At 45.2% G+C, this 17,372-nt stretch overlaps 1 long non-coding RNA gene across 1 annotated transcript in view; it reads left to right on the plus strand.

Annotated features, from left to right (window-relative positions):
• Window positions 1-1,320: 1,320 nt before the first annotated feature.
• LOC148543398 (uncharacterized) overlaps window positions 1,321-17,372 on the plus strand; it is a 53,930-nt gene continuing 37,878 nt past the window's right edge. Inside the window, exon 1 of the long non-coding RNA XR_015877830.1 lies at window positions 1,321-1,408. This is a non-coding gene — a long non-coding RNA (uncharacterized LOC148543398). The remainder of the gene's footprint in view (window positions 1,409-17,372) is intronic.

The raw sequence follows: 17,372 nt of genomic DNA on the forward strand, positions 1-17,372 counted from the left end.
GGATTTTTTCTTAAAAAAATCATAAAAACAGCTAAAATCACATGAAGTGGGCCTGTTTTTGCTCCTACAGTATAATTAACCTCAATAACATTTATTTCCAGTAATTTTCAATAAATTTTGACCACCTCACAATATTATTTGCTTCATCTAGTTAAGGCCAAAAGGTTGCATCCAGCTAGCTGGCTGGCTAAGCTAAGTGACACAGTGGGCGGCACTAACATGTGGCAGTTCTGCTTCTAATTTCCAACACGGATACGGTGTGTTATACAGTGTGGGTTAGATACACCAATAGTGCACTTACTGTGACAGCAGTGTCGGCAGAGCGGGGTTGCTGATGGTGTCCTCAGTACATGGAATGGCAGTGCTGCGGTGCTGGCAGTGTCCTCAGTGAAGGGCACCGGTGATGTCGGCAGTGCGGGGGTGCCAGCGGTGTCTTTAGTGCAGGATGGCTGGCTGTGTCGGCAGTACGGTGGTGCCAGTGGTGTCTTTAGTGCAGGTTTGCTAGCTGTGTCGGCAGTGCGGGGGTGCCATCAGTGTCTTTAGTGCAGGTTTGCTGGCTGTGTCGGCAGTGCAGAGGGTTGCTGGCGGTGTCCTCAGTACATGGAATAGTAGTGCTGCGGCGCTGGGCTGGCAGTGTCCTCAGTGAAGGGTACTGGTGATGTTGGCAGTGCGGGGGTGCCAGTGGGGTCTTTAGTACAGGTTTGCTGACTGTTTCGGCAGTGCGGGGATGCCAGCGGTGTCTTTAGTGCAGGTTTGCTGGCTGTGTCGGCAGTGCAGAGGGTTCCTGGCGGTGTCCTCAGTACATGGAATGGCAGTGCTGTGGTGCTGGCAGTGTTCTCAGTGAAGGGTACCAGCGGTGCCGGCAGAGCGGGGTGCCAGCGGTATCCTCAGTGCAGGTTTGCTGACTGCGTCGGCAGTGCAGGGGTGTTCTCAATGCAGGGTGCCGGCGGTGTCCTCAGTGCATGTGTGCTGACAGTGTCGGCAGTGCAGGGGTGCTGGTGGTGTCCTCAGTGTGGGAGTGTCGGCAGTGTGGGGGTCACTGACTGTGTCCTCAGTACGTGGGGCAGCGGTGCAGGCAGTGCCGGCAGCGGTGGTGACGGCAGCGGGGATGCTGCCAGGTGGGGTGTCGGCAGCGGGGCGTGCCGGCAGTGTCAGGCGGCGGGGGATGGCGGGCGCCATCTTCTTTTTCTTCAAGTGCATTTTCAATGGGCTTAACGCTTATTGCCTGAGAGCCGTGACAGACGGCTGTCTCAGCCAATCAGTGTTAAGCCCACTCAATACAAAACCTCGTAACCCGACAGCGGGGTCGCGAGGTTTTGCCTCGGATGAGGGATCTGGGGCAGGCAGGGAGTTCAGACCAGGACTGGGTTTTTTTCTCTGGATGCAACCACATTTCAAAGACATACTGGTAAGGTAATTAGTTTCAGATTAAATTAAACCTAGTGTGTGTGGGTCCTTGTGGGAGTACAGAGTGTAAGCTCCGCTGGGGCCAGGAGAAATAAGAATGATTATTCTCCCTTAAAGTGCTGCATAATATGTTGTTGCTATATTAAACAATGTTAGTAAATAAATTAGTGCCATCTGCAGTGTGTAAATGGCATATATACTTTCATTATTCTAAATTAAGCAATTTATGTGCAATGTATCAGATCAAAATATTTAATCATTCACATAAAAAATTACAGGTGTCCTCTAATACTTCAAACCTCACAGAGCCTGCTGTGATCCTGTGTGATATCAGACTAAGGTACTGTATGTCCATATGCAAATGTACTTTATTAATATAATTAATAACATTTATATAGTGCAAGCATATTTTGTTGCACTTTAAAATCAGTAGCAAAACAGTTATAAAACATTTCTTATATCAGACAAACAAGGGATGGACATTTGAAGCCAGTCATGAATTTGAGGATGGGCTTCCAACACTGAATCTTTCCATCCCATGATAAGTAACGATTGCATAAAAACCATTCGATGGAAGTACCATGGTGGTGGTTTGTGCATGTGCAGTAGAGACAGCGGCGATTTTTAAACAGCTGTATTTTACCATTGCTTCTACTCCATTCGATGACAGAGAATATCGAAAAAGCTGCCATTGAATGGAAAAAACAGTACCATAGCAAAGAAATGACTGTCAATGTCCATCCCTAAGCAAAGAGGTAAGATGACCCTGCAATTGAGTCTAAGCACAGAAAAGGTGGGGAAAGGGACACCTGTAAATTAATGGGTAAAAATTCTAAACTGCGCTGACAGAAACAGCAGGAAATAACCCTCATAGGCTCTTGTCCACCCTGCATACAATTGCATTTAATACATATATAAGCACATATACTATGTGTAATGCTTTATGTACACAATTCACACCAATCATGGATTTGCCTTATTATAATTAACATGTTGCTTGCAGGTTCTTGGAAATAGCATCAGCTAATATCAGTGCATCCTCCCTACCTTTACCTATTGCTGTTTGCAACTGATAATGTTCATGTGCTGCACTGATAAGAGACACAGGCGTTCCAATTATCCTGTGTGTTTCCTTTCTCTGCCCTGTGTATTTTGCTCCCCTCCCCCAACACACACATCCTCACTTGCAAATCTATCTCGTTCTTGTGTATTTTATTCAAGTCTTTTTTATTTTTATCCAGATTATTTCCCAGTCCCTGTGTGCACTCTGCACATTATGTTGTATGTACATGTTGCCTCAGAACATATAAATGTCATGTACAACCTTAAATATAAAACGTTGAAAAGCTATGTTTGTCGATTTCTCTGTTGCAATCACATATATTAACAAAAGGCGCCAACTAGTGGCTCATTCCATATTGCAACCTCCTCTACCTTACTGTACAGGAAGTGGACGAGCTGCTAGCTTACACTACACACATTTCAGTAATATTGTTATAACCATTTACAGACAGGCAATATTTTGCACAAAAAAAATCGGAAAGGGGGTATCCCCCAGATGTCCCCCAAGCCCACTAAATTGTACCTGCAAAAATACTTGAAAACTATATGGTAATAGAAATTTAGAGATATTTGTTGCATGCATTTGCAAATACATGGTAAAGCTGGGCATCCACTATACAATTATCTGTCAGATAACTGTCCAATCTGGCTGGTTGGAATGAAAACCTGGTAATGTATGGGAGCAAATGACAATCGTCCATTTGCTCACAAACACTGGAGAATAGCCAAAAATGGTTGTTCAGACAAATTGGTTAAACTTAAAACACACACATGTAACCAATTTGAACATTTTTTTTTTGTCCTTTTTTCAGTGTTTAAAACCATATGATCGACTGTCATTTGCATCCATACATTACCAGGTTTTCATTCCAACCAGCAAGGTTAGACAGATATCTGACAGAAAATTGTAAAGTGGATGCCCATCTTAATGGTGCATACACACGGTCAGATTTTCCTTCAGATCTGAACGATAACAATTTAAAAAATCGTTCAATCGTTCATATCTGAAGGAAAATCTGCCATGGGAGCCTTCAACGATGAACAATGCGCGTTCCCGATAGTCAGATAACGATATCTGACGTGTTTGCAGTCAGATTTGGTCGATTTCAGTCATTTTAATGCAGTAAAAAATCGTTCAATCAATCAAATCGTTGGTAAAATCATTCAAATTGTTTGTAAAATCGTTCATCTGTCACCGTGTGTATGCACCATTAGCCACCAGATCATGGCTTCTCTGATACTGGTGGTCCCTACATTGCATGATAACAGTACCCACTCTGGGCTTTGTAATTGTCTATTGTAAGGCCTCATGGTAAAGGCACATACAGAAATACATCCATATTGAGAGCCAACTGGGAGTCACCCCTGGGACCTCCAGTATTAGAGAAGCTGTGAGCTGGGGGACATCTGAGGGACACCCCCCTTTCTGTTTTTTTTTTTGTTTAGAATGACCCCCTCCCTTTCATGCGCCTGAAGAGTATTGCCAAATTGATATTAGCAGATTCCACTTTATGTTTAATATTTTGCACAAGGTTGTGCAGTAGTTATATTAGTTTTTTTTAATATGTGCTGAGAAATATTGTTGCTCCCAACTATTTTCCTGCTAGTTTTCATTGGGCGCGGCATATACAGTATATTGTATAACTTACGTCAATGGTAGATCAGCGGACTTAACCCATGCCACATGAACACACTCTACACCATTATGGAACCACCACCAGCCTACACTGTGCCTTGTTGACAACTTGGGTCCATGTCCTCATGGGGTTTGCGCCACACCTGAACCCTACCATCAGCCTGAAACACCTGGAACAGTGACTCATAGGACCACACCACATGTTGGTAGTCCTCCATGGTCCAATTAGTAGTGTCACAAGCCCAGGTGAGTAGCTATGTACGGTGTCGTAGTGTTAACAGGGACACTCTGGTGGGTTTTCTGCTTCCATATCACATGGACGCTAAAGAACGCAACACTGACTTGCTGGATCTGCATCTGTACCTTCTGTATTGAATGTGGATGTGATTTGAGCCAGTATCGCTCGTCTGTTACCACGTACAATTCTGGCCAGAACTCGCTGGTCATGATCATTAAGCACCCATGGTCGGCCACTGTGCTGTCCACTGTGGGTGGTAATGCCTTCCATGAGATATTCCTGGTACAAAAATGACACCGTAGATCGAGGAATGTTGAATGTCTGCACAACTTCGGAAATGGAATATCCCATCTGTCGTACACCCACTATCGTGCCCCATTCGAACTCCAATAGTTCACGTTGCCTTTCCATAAGCAGCTTAGCCGGTGTCCAAACTGACTCAAGAGATGTCAGATGACAACTGATGCAGGTCTGAGCATTTCCAAGACGTCATGGTACGTTGACGCCACCTACCATTACCTTTACATACTGCTATCCCATGACTTTTGGCATTTCAGTGAACAAAAACATTTTCTCTGTTTTCAATAAAATCAATCATTATTCTGTTTTATAGGGCTATATTTAAGGGATATATAAATTGCAAAAAAGTGTACTATTATCAGTGAAATGGGCTTATAGTGCTTCAATGTCTACAGAGTCAGTATAATGTGAAGGTGTGACCATTATTTATTCACTAACTCAGTGACAAACAGCACCGGTCTTGGAGGACAGTCCCAATTTCCCATGAAAAAAAGGTACCTGTCCTTACAGCTTGTGACCATGGCTAGATGGAGGTTGGTATGACAGCGCATAGGGTACGGCTGAGGTTTTCATTGGCTGACATTGGCCAGCAGTGGTGGCACACAGGCAGTGTATGACTGACATCAGTAACATACTAACCAATATCCCCCCCACTCACACATCCATCTGGGACAACCTGGCTCCAATGATATTTCTTTCTCTGTTTGGACTAGACAGGTTCTAATGTTTCTTACAGAAATCACACCCCTCTGGAGCTTCCCGACTTTTGCAAAACTTAAAGACAATGACCAAATTCCAGACTGGCTTTTTTTTTTCAGTATTGCTAATTTTCTTCAATACATGCTGTAACAGCAACACCTGAACACAGCGCAGGGACCTATTTATCAAAGCATATTTGCGGGACATTCCCCCAAAACACCCATTTTTATTGTACCCATAAAAATTAGTATCCCCTGAGTGTATGTACGGGGGATTACAGATATCTGCTGTTTTTGTTCTCAAAAGCAGCTCCCATAGGTTTCTATGGAGGCTGCTTAATTGCTGAATTTAGCAAAATCCGGAATGCAGAGCTACAGTCCTCAGAATGCTACGGGAGAGGAGTTCGTAGGATCCCTCACTGGTGATGTCTGCTTGTGCAGTACCGCACTGGGAGGCAGAAGCCTATGCCATCATTTTATTGTTTTACTGATCGCCGGGTTGGGCTCCTTTGGGAGTCCCTGAAACCTGGTCATGGATAAGGACACACGTCACAACATATTCATACAGTGTAGGCAGCAGAGTAAACACTGCCGAGGTTTTCTTAGGTGGTACTTGGTCTCCTCATGCACCTTTATGTTGGCATCAATCTGGACTGGAGGGCACTCTGCTTCACATTTTTGGGGAATGTCCAAAAATGTAATCTGTTTGGATAGCAGTTCATTAGCTTATCTTCACTATCATTACAGTTCGGATGCCTCGTTACTTGACAAATTTTATTTTCCTTCGATCCACCCAAATTCACTCGGGGATTCATTTGTCATATTTTGAATTCCACTTAATGTAAAATTTCCGCTTGATGGTAAAAGGTGGAATCCCTCACCTCTCTTCTGTATTGTGGAGCGAGCAAGTCTAGTTTATAAAATGGAGCATACCATGTGTATCATTGCTAACACCCTATCAAATGTTCCTCTATTCCCTTGTTAGATAACCATAGGACCCCTCCATCTCTCTAATTTGGCCTCTAGCTTCTCAATGGTTGTGCCCGGAGCCCAGGACCCTGTGAACCTGTTGACACCCGCTTACTGTTATAACTCTACAACTGTTATCTATCACTGGCATGAATGACCTGTGTCATCTGGCATATATTAATTTGCTTCATTGTTTCATGTTCTTTGATCAACCTCCAATATAAATTCGGCACCTGTATACTGTTGGCTGCATTTACCCCTTACCCATCCCAATTTTCCATTCCGTACTGCAATGCCCTCTCTCCCCCCCCCCCACTCCGCTCCACTGACTACTGTTTAATTTTTTTTTTAAATATATATTTTTTCCAATAAACAATGTTTTTATAAAAATAAAACCTATCATATCATTTCATTAGCTGCTAAGGGCAACACCATAGTTTTCCTGTGCACTAATACAAATATCCCATGTTACAAAAAAGATAGTGATGTGAGTTGTCTTTATACGTCATGCCAAAACTGTGCTCACGAGGGCGGCTGGGATGGTCGCCCAGGGACCCCCATACACAGGGACCTCCCACACATGGCTACATCAGCCATGTGGGGACACTAGCATATGTGAACTGTGGTGTCTGTGTGGTTTGTGAACTTGAGGTGCTACAGTGTGTTTAACACATTTGTAGTGCTGGAGGTATTTACATAGTAAACTTATTACTAACATCACTAGCATGTTATACTGACAAGTTAGTTGCCCTGGTTGCGGCCCCCACAAACCTTAATCCGTCCCTGCTCTTGAGCTCAGCAATTTTTGGTTATGCATCTGAATGTGGGCTGATTTTGCTGGCGATACATGGGGCCATGGGTTCTGTACTGTGAAGTCCTGCATTAATTATACACGCACATGAGTTAATGGGAACAGCTTGTGCAATTCAATTAGAAATGTCAAGTTATGGGCATTGCTGTTATAATGTGTGTAATTCTGCAGCGCGTGACCTATGGGAAGTGCACGATAAAGTGGGGAAATCATCTTACACCCCCCAAAAGTGGCAAATAAGATAGCAGGACAGTGTAGGAGGCTTTTAGTGACCATAAGTAAAGTATCAGAGGCCGTTACATTGTGTCACATGGTTGATTTTGACAACTTTTAAAAAGGATAGTCAGCATGTGTATTTCTGCAAATAAAAATGTATCCAGTATTTACATGTACATTTACATATCTCTGTTGTGATATTTAAGCGTTTATATATAACTTTGTAAAATATTGGAAAAAACTATTTTCCCATCAATTTACCTCAACACACATCTTCCTCATCACCAGATGTGACAAGTCTTTATTGGTTATATTTTCTTATTTAAACACCTCTAAATACTGCACTGGGCCTGATTCAGAGATGAACGCAACTGCAAATCGCACGCAGATCGAGCGATTGTTTGCTATTGCGCATGCCTATGCATCGCAGTGCGCGAAGGCAGTAGTGCGATCGCCCTGCGTTCACGCAGACCACGGAGGCCTATTGCAGATTGATTGACAGGAAGTGATCGTTTGGGGGTGTTGACTGGTGGTGGTTAGCGAAACGCAGGCGTGCCTGGCCGTTTGAACGCCGTTACGTGGGCGTGCATAAATTAGCCACTACAATTGCATACGCAGCTCTATGTGGCAGAAGAACTCCCTGGCCTGCGTCAGGTCAGATCTGCCGCAAGGGTAAAATGGCCGCCGATGAACTTCGGTGTTACCGATGTTTATGTAGGTATGCGTAGTCGCACGCAGGTGAGAAGGCAGTAGTGGGCGTTTTTATGCTCGGGTGATCTTTGCTAACATTAGCATATTTTTACAACTGCGTTGCGTACGGAAACGCAGTTGCGATCGCATTAGCGGCCGTCTCTGAATCAGGCCCTGTGACCCTTATACATTAAAAAAAGGAATTTTCCCTAGTTTTCACCTACACTGGCGATGTGAGCTAAAAGAAGCGATTTCTCCCAGTGAAACCCATGCAAATTTCTAATTAAATAGCACTAAAAAGTCTCGCAACCTAGTTTGCGACTAATTAAATTCAGCCCATGGTCTCACAGACCCAATAGCTAATGTATTATCAATTCTGAAACAAGTAGTCTTGTGGGTATATTTACTAAAGTGCAGGTTTTTAGAAGTGGAGCTGTTCTCCGTAGCAACCAATCAGATTCTAGCTATTATGTTCTAGACGGTGCTAAATATAAAGTAGAATCTGATTGGTTGCTATGGGCAACATATCCACTTCTATAAACCCGCACTTTAGTAAATATACCCGTGGAGCATATAATCCTCATAGGGGGGAAGAGATAAACTGAAAAAAGATAAAGTACCAACCAATCCGCTTCTGTCATTTTCCAGGTTGTGTTTGAAAAATGACAGGAGCCCATTGGTTTGTACTTTATCTCCATCCACTTCTCTTCAAGGCTTAGTACATCTACCCTTTGGGGGTAAGACAATTGCCCACAATAATTTTTTGTGTGGTAAAAATGGGACTTTACCACAATTTTTTTTTCGAGTAATTCAAATACCCTCAGTTTTTACTGCAGGAAAAACATATAGGATCTGGGATAAGTTCCAGGATCCATATGTTTACGCAATCATGGCCAAAAAAATGGTACTTATCGGGTGTTTTGTTTCACCTGCTTCCGGGCAGATGGTGTAGGCTTCCTGTCAGCAGTCCAGCATACGCTGCTGTCTGCTGGGATGCAATGGGACAAGGGACACAGGGCCTGATTCAGAGCCGGACGCTCTGAACGAGCGCCCGCTCTGAATCAGGGCATGTTTTTTATTTTTTGCGAGGCGGCCTAGTGTATGCTCGCATAGCTGTGGGTTACCACCACAGCTTATGCGAGCGTCCATGATGATCGGGCTTGCGACGAGACCCTTGCAGTAGGGTCTCGTCTGCCGCAAGCCTGGGAGTGATTTTGGCTCTATCAGAGCCCAAATCACTCCCACTGACATCACTAGTGATGTCAGTGGGGCCGGCCCCAGACGGTAGGCGTTCCCATGGTAACGCCTCCGTCTGGGCAGCCACGCCCCTGGCACACCCACCAAAGGGGACGTGCTGTCAATCACCATCGACAGCACGCCCCCTTTGGTGCGAGACCCATAGTGACGGCTACCCCGTCGTTATTCGGGTCCCGCGCATGCGCACGACTGAGGCGCCTCCGTCGTGCGCATGCGCATTTGGGAAACATCGACCCGCTTGCAAGCGCTCAGCGCTCGCGAGCGGGTCTGAATGAGACCCACTGTGTGTGTGTGGGGGGGTTGCTATCACACTGATTGCAGCCCCCATGGATCTGCCCATGGCTGAGGGGCTCGCAGAGCCCCCCACTTCAGCACGGACCTTTTTTTCCCTAATGGGGGTACGAGTAGGCTACACCCACCGATAAGTTCAGAGTCTCCGAGGCTTATTGAAATAGCCTGCGGAATCAATTAGCCGGTGGTAAAGTATCGCAGCTAATTGAATTATCCCCTTAGTGTCCAATGTGCCTTTTTTCTTGGCACAGTCCCTGGTTTTAAAGAGGTGTCCCTGGCAATTGTTGTCCCTGGGAAGTAACTTTTTTTCTATATTGACAAAATGCACAATAGCATTCCTCTATTTCTTTTAAGTTCAAAAGAGTGCTATAATGGAATTCAATAAACATCTATATATTAATAACAGAAGGATGACTTTTATAAGTGACATACTTCTATTTAGCCATTGCCTGAGCAGGGCACATCATATACCAAAATAATGGTCTTGGTCCATAGATTTGTAGAAAAATATTGGTGCTGTAATTTCGGAGTTATGTGGCAAAACGTCCACCCACCATTTGCAATGCATCACCATTGTGCTCTGGAAAATGGGACAGTTGGTGAACTCTCCCTGTGCACCCTGGAACATGTGACCTGCTAGATAGTCTGGAAACTGTGTCAGTTACTGAACTCTCTCTGTGCACCTACTGGGTGACCTGGAACATGTAACCTGCTGGGTGATCTGGAAACTGGTGGCAGCTATTTGCAGCCACATATATCAGCGCGTCTTGCGGGGACCTCAATCACAGACTGCGGTGTTATTTCATTATTCACTTCTCCACACTTTGTTTACACCAAAAATGCCCATGCCTAGAGGCCGGCCTTGAGGACATAGACGTGGTGGAACCCTTACAGGTTGGCCAGAGTGCGCAGTTCAAAAATCTTACAGTCAAGAATATTATCGTCACAACCTTGGTAGAGGAGATTAATGGACATTTTTTTAGACTGCTGTCACAATGTGGTTGTTGCACCATATTTAGCAGAACTCTTTATGACAAATACCCTCAAATTATGGACTCATTATCTCCGCATCCTCGGTAACTAATATTCAAAATATCCTCCATAACTAAAGTGGTTACCGCCGGGATTCCCTAGTAATATCTAATAATAATAACATACCTTATGCTATTTTAGATCTATGTAGATGACAGTATTGCACGTGATGTGTTTTGATGCATCAGCAGCTGCGTTGCTAAATACTATTTACAATGTTGTCAACTATACGTCTGACTTATGGTGTATACACACGGGCCGATCGATAACGATATCGTCGTACAATCTCCCGGGTGTACTGGATGATCGATATCAACGATCGCAGGTCTCTATAGTAACCTGGTCGATATCGACCAGGTTGGACTGCATACATGGTCGATGGACGATATCGAGATCATCCATGCGTGCCCGCGCATCGCAGGTCGTTGGCCACCGAAAAATGAACGATAACGATATGATCAATGTCGTTCATATCGTCCATTTTAATTGTACTGTGTGTACGCAGCTTTAGACATCTTGGAGAGACAGCTCAGGGATGTCATGTGTAAATTCAGTACAACAGCTGAGAGGCAAGGCACGTCACCCACACCCCGCATAGTGTGATTTTAGGGTCTGATTTTGACTTACGCAAATCTTTAAAGTACACCTTTTAGTCACCAAATGAGCCTGGTTCAAGTTTCCCGAGCGAACGATTTGGTCGCATTTTTGACGCATGTTCACGCAAAAATTGTACTTATCTTGAACCACTTGCAGCTCCACATAAAATGTAGGCGGCTATACGCATTTTTATGTGTATGCAAAAGTAACAGTTTTATTATTAACATGAAATCGTACCCTACGTATAGTCAGAAACCTCTTAACTGCAGGGTTGTCGGCTATAATCAAGATATATACCTGATAGACAGGCGTGTAGTGTAAATTGCAGGAACTTCTTATCCAGAGGGGCCTAATCCATTAAAATACTTCTACATGTCATATCTATATTTGTCATATGCCTGCACGGAACAGATATACTTAAAGTTAATACTGTTGTGACACAAAATGATGGCATGTTACATAACCACTGAAGACTTGGACAAGAGTTGGTGATTAAAAAAGCTATTCATCAACTTGGGAAGACTTATGGAGCTGTACACCCTCTTGTCCTACGCCTGGTTATAGAGTGCATACTTCAGAAATGTGACCCCTTATCTGTGATTCGTATCTGCGCTGACTTTAGAAAGCCTTCCAGTAAAACTCCTGGGTAGATTGTGAAATCTCTGTACAGCAGATGGCAGGTAGTGATACAGACCGAGACATCAGCAATAGAGAACAGGGGACATTTCAAACCCGAAGATACTTATCTCAACTTCTCTCATTAATATTTATCGTACTGTACAAAATCTAAGGACACTGCAGATTTACCTGGCTGTGGTTTTAAGGGGCAGATGTTACTCTCACTACCTACATGATGACATTGAGTATATTGGAATTATGTTTTAACTCTGCAGTGAATGAAAGCACTTACTGTAGCAAGATAACACCTGTTCTTTTCCTTATTAAGTTTCACTTTTATACTTATACTGGTCATTTAAGGTATCAGGGGATAGAAGGATGGTCACTGAGCATCATGCCTGCCTTCTCTCCTGGAATGCCTGTGGGCTTCCAGAGAACTGTAGGACAGTCACCTGAATCTGCTTCCTTCTCCACTAAAGTGGACAGTTAAGGGGGCTTGTTGATGCAACTTGCAGTGAATTGTGTAATCGTATCATAGTGGCCCGATGTCCCAAAATGCGGCATATGGATGGTCATCGGTGAATTAACCATTGATGGTGCTATCGGTGGTTGGTCTCAATAGTATGAAACCATCGGCTGGGAACCATCGATGGTTTCATCCACTGCTGGTCATCTCTGCTTTAATTCTTGCCGGGCAGGTGGCCAATCAGGAAGTGGGTGCGGGGCATCGTGGGTCGTGTTGGGGGTGGAGCTAGGCTCCACATCCCGGCACATGGGGAAAAATCCCATCATGTGTCTCCTTGCCATCGATGGAGGAGAACCATTGGATCTCCGCCATCAATGGCAAAACCATTGTCCTTTGGTGGTTAACTATCGATGGTCATCCCTATTTGGGCATTGAGCAGAAGGTAGAGAGCCGCAATGACGTGATTCATAGTGCCATGCTCTCTTCATCTTCCATCCGCACCTTCCCCCGTTATCTCCCAGAGTTCATTTTCAAAATGTCTGTTGTTATGCTAAACCAGAGGTTCCCAATTGCAGCCCTCAAGGCACTCCAACTGTTCAGGTTTTAGAGATATCCATGTTTGAGCACAGGTGGTTAAATCAAATTGACTGAGGTACTAATTAAGTCACCTGTGGTCAAACATGGATATCCTAAGTTTAAACTTGGACTATTAGGGTACCTGTGGTCAAAACCATTCCCAGAAATGTATATATTTATTTTATCTTGTTCTTAGCGTCTAGAATGCATGAGCTGCATATAAGGTATGGATTGCAATTCAGCCGCGTGTTGATTATTATTATTAAATCCTTATCATATGGCACCACAAGGATTCCGCAGCGCCTAACAAAATACATGAACAAATGAGCACACAAGAAATCGCATATTAGCAGTACAAAACAATGCAGGACAAGGACATGGGGCCTGATTCAGACCCGCTCGCGAGCGCTATCCGCTCGCAAGCGGGTCGATGGTGGCCCAGTGCGCATGCGTACGACGGAGTCGGCTCCGTCGTGTACATGCGCGAGACCCGGATAGCGACTGGCAAACCGTCTCTCCGGGTCTCGTACCAAAGGGGGCGTGCTGTCGATGTTGATGTCAGTGGGAGATATTTCGGCTCTGTGAGAGCCGAAATCTCTCTGGGGCTTGCGGCAACAAGACCCTACCACAAGGGTCTCGTCGCAAGCCTGATGGTCGTGATGGTCTTGACCATCGCGACCATCTTCCTGGCCGCTCGCTATAGCTGTGGGTGGGCACCCACAGCTATGCGAGCGGCCAGGAGGCCGCTCTAAAAAACAAGAAGGCCGGCCCTGATTCAGAGCGAGCGCTCTGTCAGAGCGTCCGGCTCTGAATCAGGCCCATGGTTCATAAACTGATATTCTAGTAGACATTCCTAACTGCAGTTTTACAACTCTTCCTAATGCTGGACAGATGTGTTACAATCAAATTGTATTGGATCACTGCAACCCGATTGGGTCTTAAAGCACGTTTTTAAGTCTAAATTGATTGTACACCATTTCTTATTGGCTACACACAGGCTGCATTGGAGTAACAAGGTTTTGACATGAGCGGGAGAGAACATGGGAAAAATACAATATATCCGCAGCACTGCCAAGAACTCAGGTTCCAGACAATTCTTAAGGTGCCCGGAACTGGCACTACGCCAACGCAACTTGCAGAAAAAAACAAAAAAGTGTAGTAAGCCGGCACAGTTCTGATCGGGATTTCCTCAAGAGGAGCACCCCCTGGCTACGCCACTCTTGGGCTGAATCTGAGCTACAGGACTGTTTTTCAGGTCAACTACAAATAATACAAAAGGGGGTCAGATTTTCCATCCGCTAGACTAAAACCCATCTGATTGCATTTAAATTGTTTAGGGTGAGGATAGACACTGCCAAAAGAACAAATCTGCACATGTGTAAGCAGCTTAACTGTGTGTATGGCAAATAGAAAACATCAGTTTAATCATTGGCAAAGGCTACAGATGTTTCAAAGACGCTGACTTGATTTTACATGGAAAATATAAGGACCCCCTTAAATAACTAATGTTTTGGTTTACTACTGTGCATGAGTAAGACTGAATTGTGTATATTTCTCCTTGTAACTGATGTCACGGGTTGTACGTGCTGAATTTCCCTAAGCCGGCCGCACTCAGGGCCTGACGGAGAAAGGATCGCAAGTTCCAAAACGCACGCTCCCGGCCGATTCCTGCCTTCTGCGCGTGCATAGGCATCTCAGTGCTCTAACCAGCCACTGCGATAGGGACTGAGGGCCTGATTCAGAGCCGGCTATTTGCGCTCGCTTGTTCAGAAAAAGGGGCTGGCTATTTAAATTGAGCGCTTGCTCTTTGCGATCTGTTGACGCCTCTATGTCTGAGTGAGCGAACGGAACATGCGCTCGCTATTTTGTAAAGACACCCCCTGGTCGCTCGCATCATACGTCATCTCCGGTATTTATTAGATTAATCGAGTACATCGAAAGGCGTCTGAACTGCTCGCAGTGCTTGTGGTTGGATTTTCCTACCGCAATCATGCGAACAGTTCAGGGTAAGAAACAACCAAGTGACGTGGTCGATGACGCTGCTATGTTAATTATGCACACCCTTAAAACGCCCGTTTTGACCGTTTAGCATGCCTGCGTTCGGATCTCCACTCCCCGTTTTCAAGCACCTTCCCCTGTTACCACCCACAAACGCCTCATCCTGTCACTCAAATTAGCAGGCACTCGCAATTTTGCGAACACACATTTTCCGACCGCACTGACTGGTTGGCGCATGCGCATTACGACCCATACGCATGCGTAGATGTGCGAACATCGCTCGGAGCGAACGAGCAGCCGCTTACGAGCGGCTCTGAATCAGGCCCTGAGATTTACTATGCAGACCCATCGCAGAGTGATTGACAGGATGTACCGTTTGGAGGTGGTGAGGGGGGGTTGGTCGGAGAAGCGCAGACGTGCCAGTGCGTTTGAACGCCGTTACAGGGGCGTGCATAAATTAGCCACAGCGTCGACATACGCAGCCTGAGCTGTAGCTGGGGACAGGAAGTTTAGCACTGACCTGCCGTAATTGTGCGTGAGGCTCCGGTGGTACTCGATGGCACTGATGTTTTCGCAGACTTGTAAGGTATTACGGGTGTGAGTAAAGAAAAGTGGGCGTCTTTATGTTGTGCAGCGGCGGCACTGCGATCGCAGTCATTTGCATAATTTTACGGCAGAACTGTGTAGGCGTTTGCTTCCGCGATCGCTTCAGCCATCCTTGCCCAACTAGGCCCTCACTGCGATGTGGCAGGAATCTGCTATCGCTGATGGTCTCAGTAAGTTTTGCTGCATCTGTAAATAATATATAATAATAAGAAGGGGGAAGTTGTGTTTCCACTTGTAAAACATAATGAGAAAGATAAAATGATTTGCAGCTGATAATACTAGAGAAAAGACTGTATTACTTTGGCATCATTTGTTGTACTTGGATGCCCAGTGTAATTCTAGCATGGTAATATAAAGTCTGAGGACCTGATTCAGACCCGCTCCCTAGGATGGGTTTGCTCCTAGATGTCCGATTTATGCATTGTGCGCATGCCTACGCATCGCAGTGCGTGTGCGCAAACCAGTGCAAGAGATCGGGAAGCGTTCACTTGCTGCGCATAGATAGCCCAGCAGAGCGAGTGACAGGAGAGGCCGTTTGTGGGTGGTGACAGAGGCTGGCCATTAAAAACGGGGGAGTGGAGATGCGAACGCAGGCGTGCCTGAGCGTCACAACGCCTTCTTAGAGGCGTGCATAATTAAGAGGCAGCATCATTGTACACATCACCTGCCCGATTTTAACACTCAAGTGATCGCAGTGCTTGCGGCAGGGTATGGTCAACCACTAGCTTTGCGATCACATCCGATGGTACCCGATGTACCGATGGTTGCATACACTTCCTGGACATGACGTGCGCAAATGGGCATTATAAGACTGGCTGGTGGGCGTCTGTATACACAAATCGATCGCACGCCAAGACATAGTGGGCGTGGTTATGCCTTGCCGTGCGATCGCCTGCCTTGCCAAATTTGCATGCGCTGGGTGCGAGCGTACGCATCTAGTGAGCGGGTCTGAATCGAGCCCTGAGTTATATGGGAAACTTGTTCACAAGAGGATTTAATGTATCGGTAACTATATTGGATGGACAATTAATGTAACAAGTTCCCCTTCAGTCTAGCTGACCATAGTGGGCTGGTAAGGTTTTTAGATGCTACAATCACTTCTAGCTAGCCAATTAGCTGCCATATTGTATTGTAGAGTTTACATAGAATGGGGGAGATATACCAAGCCTTGGAGAGAGATAAAATTGAGAGAGATAAAGGGCCCCATTTATCAACGATGCATAACCTCTTTATGGTTATATCTCTCAGGTTATATCATCCTTTCTGTATTTAACAAACAGCCATAATCTAAAATTACAGCTCGCTCTCGTCGTTTTAAAGATGGCGAGAGCGATGCGGTCCCCATTGCCGGCAATGGGGACCCCGCAGCAGCCCTTCCGACTTCAGTGAAGCCTTCCAGGCACTGCTGGGTCCTCGCCGGGAGGGGTAAGTAATCCTAAATACCAGAGGCACATTTGTTTGTAACACTGCGATACTAAATGAAATAGGTTCGTTAATAAATGGGGCCCGTATGTACCAACCAATCCGCTCCTAACTGTCATCTTACAGACTGTGTTTGAAAAATGACAGTTAGGAGCTGATTGGTTGGTACTTTATATTTGTCCACGGCTTAGTACATCTACCCCATAATGTGAGGAGTTGAGGGGAAACCTTATTAACAACTTTTCTGATGATTGTCACAAGAGACGGTGGACTGGGCCGGGCTAGCAGCTCTGCATTGGGGCATCATTGCTGTATAGTGTATAGAGAATAAGACCATAAATATATATAGCAAGCCGGCGGCAACTGAAGTGTCCCAGTCTCGGCTGTTGCCATGGTGACCAGGCAATGTTACTAAAAAGTGCTGACTGTAAAATTCCCAACATCATTTCAGGAACACTAAAAACAGTGAAAACATTATCTGA

This window comes from Taudactylus pleione, unplaced genomic scaffold, assembly GCF_031769625.1.
Source record: "Taudactylus pleione unplaced genomic scaffold, aTauple2 ptg000004l, whole genome shotgun sequence".
Lineage (NCBI taxonomy): Eukaryota > Metazoa > Chordata > Amphibia > Anura > Myobatrachidae > Taudactylus > Taudactylus pleione.